Source organism: Zeugodacus cucurbitae, chromosome 5 (genome assembly GCF_028554725.1).
Source record: "Zeugodacus cucurbitae isolate PBARC_wt_2022May chromosome 5, idZeuCucr1.2, whole genome shotgun sequence".
Lineage (NCBI taxonomy): Eukaryota > Metazoa > Arthropoda > Insecta > Diptera > Tephritidae > Zeugodacus > Zeugodacus cucurbitae.
Genome location: NC_071670.1, coordinates 35,926,707 through 35,935,640, shown reverse-complemented (window position 1 = coordinate 35,935,640; position 8,934 = coordinate 35,926,707). Strand labels below are relative to the sequence as shown.

Below are 8,934 nucleotides of genomic sequence, written 5' to 3'. Positions count from 1 at the left end.
TACTGATAAGATAATTAAAGCAACTAAGATTTTTGATTTTTTCAATTGTTGCGCTAAATTTTATTATATTTTTATCCTCTCGCAACAAAGTTGCTACGAGAGTATTATAGTTTTGTCCACATAACGGTTGGTTGTAAGTCCTAAAACTATACGAGTTAGATATAGGGTTATATATATCAAAATGATCAGGGTGACGAGAAAAGTTCAAATCCGGATGTCTGTCTGTCCGTCCGTCCGTGCAAGCTGTAACTTGAGTAAAAATTGAGATATCTTAATGAAACTTGGAACACGTGTTCCTTGGCACCATAAGAAGTTCGAAAATCAGCAAAATCGGACCGCTGCCACGCCCACAAAATGGCGAAAACCGAAAACACATAAAGTGCCATAACTAAGCCATAAATAAAGCTATGGAAATAAAATTTGGTATGAAGGATCGCACTATGAAGAGGCATATTTGGATGTATTTTTTTTGGGGAAGTGGGCGTGGCCCCGCTCCCAAATAGGTTTTTTGTATATATCTCGCAAACCAATAGAGCCATATAAACCAAACTTTCTGCAGTCGTTTTTTTAGCCATTTCCTTATACAGTCTGAAAATGACAGAAATCATATAATAACCACGCCCCCCTCCCATACAAAGGTTATGTTGAAAATTACTAAAAGTGGGTTAGCTCACTAACTAAAAACGTCAGAAACACTAAATTTCACATAGGAAATGGCAGGTAGAAGCTGCACCTAGATTTTTTTACAAAATGGAAAATGGGCGTGGCGTCGCCAACTTATGGGTCAAAAACCATATCTCAGTAACTACTCGACCGATTTCAATGAAACTTGGTTTGTAATAGTTTCCTTACCAATGATATGCTGTGAAAATAGGCCAAATCGCTTCACAACCACACCTACTTCCTATATACCAGAACTTTGAAGACGATCTGAATCGTTTACTTTACAATATATAAAGTAAGCACTAGTGAAGATATCTTTGCAGAACTTTACACAAATACTATGTTTATAGTGTGGCAGTTCCATTCTAAAAATCACCGAAATCGGACCATAGGTTGTCAAGGCCCCATATATCGAACATAAAGACCTCGGTACTTCTAACCTAATATTAGGGTTTCCAACTTTCAATGGACTTTATACAATATATATGACGAATATGTGGGTCAAATTGTGTATTATATAATATTAATAAAGTTAAATAAATAAATTGCGAGGGTATAAAATGTTCGTTTGCACCCGAACTTAGCCCTTCCTTACTTGTTAATTTATCGGACTAACCCAAGCAATATCCTTAGGTATATATATAATTTTGAGGCCGTCCACAACTTGAATGATTGTTTATCAACATTGGCACAGTAGACCAAATCGATTTAGCTGATTTTTTAATGGGTGATGAATCTGAGAATGATTGGCATGCAATTATTTGTTAATAGTAATTGAGTACAAAGTACATAGATCATAATACATACCCCTATAGAGAAATTCTAATCATAAACCGTACTTTTTTTGTTCAAAATAGACGGTTCATATCACAGCTTCTATTACTATCTTTAGATCGTAGTATTTAAGCAATCCTATATTGACCCCCAGGTGCATTAAGAGATCATTCCTACAACACGTCGACGAACTTGAACAATACACCGACCAGACTGCGGACGCAGACAGTTTTAGACACGCTCTAAACGCCGTTTACAGTGGAGCTCCCTTCCGGTGAATGTCGTCCTTGGAACCAAACCACCACCTTTAGCAGACGAAGAGCTCGAGTTGCCGCATGAAACCAGAGTGACCCTTGCGTAACTTCCATCTGGATATTGTAGCAGGTTAAACTCCTACTTATCCAGACTGAACCCCGACATACAAAATACATGTCCTACATGCAATAAGTCCCCCGCATGACACTAACAACCTCTTTGCATGCCCAACGAACCCTACTCATCTAACACCCCTTTCCCTTTGGTCCAACCTTACTGAAACAACACGTTTCTTGGGCCTCCAGTTAGATGACCTCGACGACAATTAGATTTATGTTTTTCTTTCCGGCAGGGATAGATAATCGTTACTACAACAACAACAACAACGATTCCAAAAAAAAGTTAACCTAATCTTTACTGTAGTCCAATAGGTTCTTTTAGTACATTTATAGTATGATGAAGATTTCATTAAATGTAGACTTTTCGAGTCTTAACAATCATTAAGAAGATTCAATTAGTTTGTCGAGTCGTTAGTAGCTGTGATGGCAATTATCGACAATTGGAGTAAGATTGAAAATCATATAAATCAGTTGGAATATCAATATCAATGATACCGAGTAGCGTAGCAGCCAACACAACCTAAAGTGCCGTTATATACCCAAATTCCAAAACATGTATTATATCTATCTATTAATATCTTCAATGAGGTAACCCTTTTTTGGAATTCAGTCTTTTCGTTTACAAAATAAAGCTAAATTTTTGGGCATAACTGGCTTTTTATTTCTTCTAGAAAACTTTACATAATTTCCTGAGCAATTTTCACATATTTTTACAATTGTATTTTGCTGATGTGTTTGAAGCAAGATCTTTTGAAAAGACCCAAAATGGTCAAACATATAGGACCTGAAGATGTATTCGCAATTTCCACTGCAACCGGTACTGCGATACCGGAATTGATCCGGATTTTATCCTTCCAAAAATGTCAGACACCCCGCCACTCACTTGGGTCAAAAGCCATATCTCAGCAACTACTATTTGAATGAAATTCCGTTCAGTACCTTTTGCGAAATCGGTTGACAATCACACCTACTTCCCACATACCACAACTGTGAATTCTCTCTGATTCGTTCATATAACCATATATAAATCAGTAACTAGTGCAGATATTGGAACGAAAAATTTCTACACATAATAAAAATATTATTGTCTTTTAATCATATTTACCACAATAAATTACTTCCTTCCCATACTTCAGCACAAATGGGCAATAAAACTTTTTCGCCACAAAAATTGACATTTTCATGCACAAAATGCTGTCAAATATTTTCCACCTCATTAAATTGTGAATTTTTGAAAAGTCAATGACGCTGAAAACCCCGAAACAGTCGTTACTTTCATAATGTCACTAAGTAATGTTTACATGGCGTCACCACGGCAGCTGCCGCCCAAACGACATCTTATTTGCTATACAACGAGAGTGTGTGTGCGCTTAGATGCTGCCACGCAGCGTTGCATTTCGCGTTTCGCTAGTTGTTATGTGCGATGCTCCATTAGATTATTGTAAAATACTAGTATTTATTGCATAGCCAATACGTGACCAATAAAAAATAAGCTTAATGTGGCTAGTAATGCGAGTGAGTGCCGCGCACGCCAGCCGCAGGCAGTAGTTGCAAGCAGTCAATGCCGCATTGTCTCGAATTGTCTGTCTGAAAGCAGTTTACCAATGCATAAATACAAATCTCTCTGCTCTACTGTATGTGTGTCTGTTTGTTGGTGGGTGTATGGTGCAAGTGCTTGTTGTTGTTATGGTTGTTGCCACGAGCGTCGCCGCGGACATGACAATATGGTTTGCGGTGTGGCAAGTACATACAAACAATACGCTACATATGTCGTTTTGCCAATGGCTCGCCGAATGCACTCCACGTTGTCACTTACACATGTAGCCACACACTCACACCTACTTACAAACACAAACACGTTTGCTCCGCGTTGTTCATGTGCGCTTTGTTTGTTTGTGTTGTTGCGTTGTGGTTTTTGGGTAGAACGCATTTCATTTCTCGTCTGCATTTACTTCGATCCTCTATCAGCCTTTAAAAATTCACCACAACCAACATTTTATTTTAATTTTTATTGTTGTTCTATTTCTGTTTGCCTGAGCAATCATGTGAGTATGTGGAATTGGTTATCAGTTATTTTGGTAGTCTATACTTTTGAAGAGTACACTTAGTAATTAGTCCTGAAATAGTACAAAATGGACGAAAATTGAGACTAGTGGCAAGGGAACAGTGATCTAATTCCCTATTTTTGGGTATTGGCTCAATTACATTAGACTGAGAAGACAATCCTCTCGAGACGAACTAAATCCAAACTTTACAAGACGCTCATTATTCCTGTACTGATTTATGGTGCGGAAGCATGGACGATGTCAATATCCGATGAGACAGAACTAGGCGTTTTATAAAGAAATGTTTTGCGGAAGATTTATAATCCGCAGACGATGGTACGATGAGCTGTACGAGTTATAAGACGACATTGACATAGTTCAACGAATAAAAAGCAGAGGCTACGCTGGCTTGGTCATGTTGTCCGAGATATAAGCTGTCCAGCTTTGAAGGTGTTCGATGCAGTACCCGCTAGTAGAAGCTGAAGACTTCTTTCTACTCCGTTGGAAATAACAGCTGGAGAGCGACCTTGTTTCACTTGGTCGTTACAAGTTTGATTCGCATATAATCGGGTAAGAGGTTCCTATGCCATTTACATACAATGGGGCAGTTATAATAATCTTTCAATCGGTTATGATGTCGGAGTACTTTATAAATCCCTATCGAGGCATCAAATGTCCACGAAATGAGGAGTAATTGCTTTACGAAGAAAATCAGATTTTTAGTATAGAAAATAAGCTTTCTGTAAAATGCTTAATACCTTTATATTTTGAAAAGTAATATTTATATTGCCCGAATATTTATCTTTTCCCTCAGAGTTGCTGTGTACCTAGTCACGTGTCGGACGGAAATTGCTACGATGCCACTCTGACTGGGCTGCCTTCCAATAAATGGTCTTCTAGTAGTCATAAATAATTAACTTAACTGCGTATATGAAGAAGGACACAAGGAACACCACACTTTTTGGTCTGAGGAGGCGGAATCTTTGCAGAAACAGTTTATGTTGATTATCTTGGGGCGTATTTCTTTGTAGAACATTTACTTGAATATCTTCGCCCGACAGTTTTCATAAATGGACCTAACTAAATAGAGAGTATACGTGAGGCTATGTTTAGAGGTGAGCATCACAAGTACGCAAAATTTGCGTTTGATTCGGTAACTGTAGCTTAGTTGAATAGCTAAAAAATTAATATCCTTAATGGAAAGCGAAACTTGGCTAAAAATCTAGTAATAAGTTCAGATCATGTTTTAGATTCGAGTAAGGAATCTGACCGGATTTAATTTTGGTACAAACCCAAAAAAGAGCATCATCCCTTATGGCCACTATGATACGTCTATGTTTCAACATCAGAATAAGTTGACCTTATGTCAGCTTGATTTAGAGCCACATGGAGTCCGAAGCACAGTAGATGTTTTAATTTGATCATTCTACGCTGCCAATTCGAATCAGGTAATACTACTTTGGGTGGAAACATACACCACTCTTTTGTAACTTACTTTAACAATATTTGTTCGGAGATTGCAAATACCTAGACTTAATATATTGGAGGATTGGGTCATGTGTAGAAATTCATGTAAGTGAGGAAAGTTCCAGACTGCCATTCACTTGGGAGTGGCCAGGAACGATCCCTTTGCAGGTGGCTCAAGCAACTCACGACTTCGGGTTTTAAACCAAGTATTCTCTGGGTAGCCAACAGACCACCACTTAAAAAAACATATCCAATGAAAATAACACAACAGCATCGGATTAGAATGCCCAATTTCAGCGAAAAGGAAGAACGAATGGCTCGCTGTTGCAAACTCGGCTATAACCCCGTGAGCAGTGTCTACGCCAATTAAGAAGAAGATACTTATCATATTTTTCTTCAACTTAAACAATATATGAGAAGTAAGTGTTGTTTAAAATTTAAAGTTCGTTCATCTTAGCTTTGTTTAGGTTTGCTGTTCAGAACACTTAATCTTTACTCTAAATTTAAAGAGCATAGAGTAGTCGTTAAAGATAATATTTATGTATGTCTCTTGACTTCTCTTTCTTTTTTTTGACTTTTCAGATTTCACTGTCATACTCTAGAATGGAAAGCACTACCAGTCCATTTAGGAGTACTTTTATGCTTTCCGTCAGCTCAAATCTACTGCTAGCTACAGCAAGGTATGCGTGTTGTTTGTGCAATGCATTTAATGTAAAGGTTGAAATATGGTTGTGGTCTTTTGACCAGCGCAGCTTGTCAGTATTTTTTATTGGGTTATTTCATTGCCATTGATCTGATTTCCTTGTTTTTTTTTTGCCCATAGAAATCGCCAGTATGATGCGCGCTTCCACATTGTATGCACGTACTACTACATAAGCATTATCAACTTTATAATAAATTTACTGATTGAAAAATGACCCTGTACCTCGTTTGCTGAAAGCTTGAATTTTATGGTTGCTTTTATTACAACGCAAATGGTTGAGTAGCGGCGAAGCAGGATAAAATAGAGCTGTCAAAAATTGTGCGTGTATATAAAATATTTGCGATGTGCGCTGTGTGAAATATTGGCCCTACTGACCTGCTTTCGTGGCTGTTAATTAATACAATTATCGATTGATTCCTGGAAGTTTTTGTATTGCAGCGGATTTGTGCAAAATATTTTTAAATGTAATTAAAATTTAAAATTTGTAAATTTTTTTAAATTTTCAAATACCTGAAAGCATTAAAATTCTCCAAAGCCCTAAATATCAGAAGCTTCCCTCATATTGATAAAATGCAGTTTGCGTTATTTGCTTCGCCAAAATAATAATTTTCTTAAGGACACAAACGTTTGTAATCACTCATATCCCCTATATATATTTGTTTATACTCCTATGTAGTATTGGTGGCCACCCGGGCGTATGAGTAACTCTTAAAAATTTAATAAATTTAGCATTGATAAGAGAATCAATACTAAAACTGTATTACAAATTTATGAATAACCAAAATCATTTTTTTTTTTAATTTTATAAAACTGCATGAGATGAGCATGATAGATATGATAGTGTTGGTTGCTTTTCTGCATAATCCCCCAAAAATATATCCTTTTGATAAATTCTGTTGCAGCTATTAAAACAGATAAGTGATTTGGATGGCTACATCTTCACATCAGCTAGTGGTGTTACCGTTACAAGCAAACCTTGTTCCACTTGCCACATTCTACGCCTTGCAGCAATCTACTTAAGCCATAAGTACCGTGTACTACCCCCAGTTTTACCTTTTTCATTTCACTAGCGTAAGACAGTAGCTGCAGTCAGTGCAACCGGTGCAGATGTTGCATGTGTTCAAAGTCATAAATTTATGGTGCAACATAATGTTTCTTTACATAATATACATAAGTGGCAGTACGTCGTATAACGTTTTACATGTGCGCTTAAGCGTACAACAAATATACACACATTCATTCTCATCTCTCACAGCTGTGTTGTCTTTTGTATGTGCTTTCTAGTTTCTTCATTTTTCAGCTTGCCTTAGTGGCTGGCGCATTTTGATTTTCTTGCAACATGCTTGCCTTCGTTGTTGTTTTGGTTTCTGTTTACCACTTTTAGTAGAGAAATCATATTACAGGCACCACTTTTTTTGGAAAAAAATAGAAAAAAGTATATACTTCATTTTTTGGTAGACTACCACCATTAATTTCCATAATTGGATACTTAAGATAATTTCCTCATTTGCAGCTCCTCGGGAAGAGACGACAAGATGCGCAACACTATCAAAAGTGATGAGGGGATTGCAGAGAGTGGTAGTAGTAGTGTTGCTGTGGTTGGTTCATATGTGTCTTGTGCTCGTAGTTAATTCTATGGTATTCTTTTAGCGCCACTACTACTTTTATGACTCTTGTAGATAACGATATGCTTTGGCTTGCTTGTAGCATTCTTAGTACAAGCATATCTGTATGAAATATAATTATATTTGTTTATGGATGAAGAGTACATTACATTAATATTGTTATTAATAATATTAGTATTTTAATATAATAAATAATTTAATAATATTTTCAGCTTGATTAATATTCGTAAGATTTATATCGGAAACTTTAGTTCACCCCAAAACTAAATCAACTTATTCTGATAAATTTTCAAAGGTGAAGACGGACCTCGGAATTATTTTTTCCTTTAGTCCGACAATCTTAGCTTGAAATACCGAGTTGTAGTCGTTAAGTTTCAAGCAGCTTTCTGTATGTGGGTTTTTATAGTAGAAGCCTGCTCCCGTTCCTGTTTCACCTTTTGATCCGTAGATGAATGTATAGATTTCACCATTGGTACTATCTATGATTGTATCGTTGGTCCATTCTTCTCTGCTGGGGAAGGAGAACGTTGCCTTAATTGCTCCAACAGTCTCGGTTTTCCGGTCACAGGGCCAATCCAACCCGAGTTCAGTGACAAGATCACATTAGTCTACTTAATTGAAAAAACCGCTGGCCAAAAAAATTTAAATAACAAGAATTAGAAGCCGGTAAGTACAATGTTGCCCATACAATCGACATGTCATCTACGTGATCGTAACTTTGAGAAATGGCTGTTAGGTTACCAATTTGGTTTATAAATGAATATTAGGGTAAAATTTGCATATTCTTCATTTTAATAAGGTAATTTTATTCCAAGAAACTTTCGATGTGCCTAAAATGTCTTTAAAGCTGGCCAGGATCTTTATTAGTTTTGAAATCTTGAAATCATTATCTTAAGTACCTACCAGGCAGTCTACGTCGGTAAGTAATAAGCAAATCTAATATTAATTGGTTTAAGCCACATTCTGAGATCCTTTACTGTCTTGGACAATTGTTATAACCTCGATCACGATGCGAAAGATAGAGTTATAATTTGAAGCTGCTTTCTATACAAGGTTGCTACAAAATAGCTCTGCTCTTGTGATCCTATCTGGAAATTCATTTATAGGACTTACGAATAGCACTTCGCGTTCCAGAAAGAAGTTTAACTAAAGAATTTTTCCAGAAATCAGCAATCTGATTTATGCCGACCGACAGTCAGTTCTAGTTACTCAATCCAGTGAGTCGCGATCTCACGAGATTTTTATATATTCAAGGATAGGCTATTAAGGTTCTGATTTTGGGA

The 8,934-nt window shown here is 36.8% G+C and overlaps 1 long non-coding RNA gene across 1 annotated transcript; it reads left to right on the top strand.

The window, feature by feature from the left end:
• Nucleotides 1-2,615: 2,615 nt before the first annotated feature.
• LOC128921885 (uncharacterized) lies at nt 2,616-7,718 on the top strand. Its single transcript, XR_008471203.1, has 4 exons — nt 2,616-4,971; nt 5,107-5,742; nt 5,906-6,003; nt 6,147-7,718. It is a non-coding gene; the product is annotated as an uncharacterized LOC128921885 (long non-coding RNA).
• Nucleotides 7,719-8,934: the final 1,216 nt, after the last annotated feature.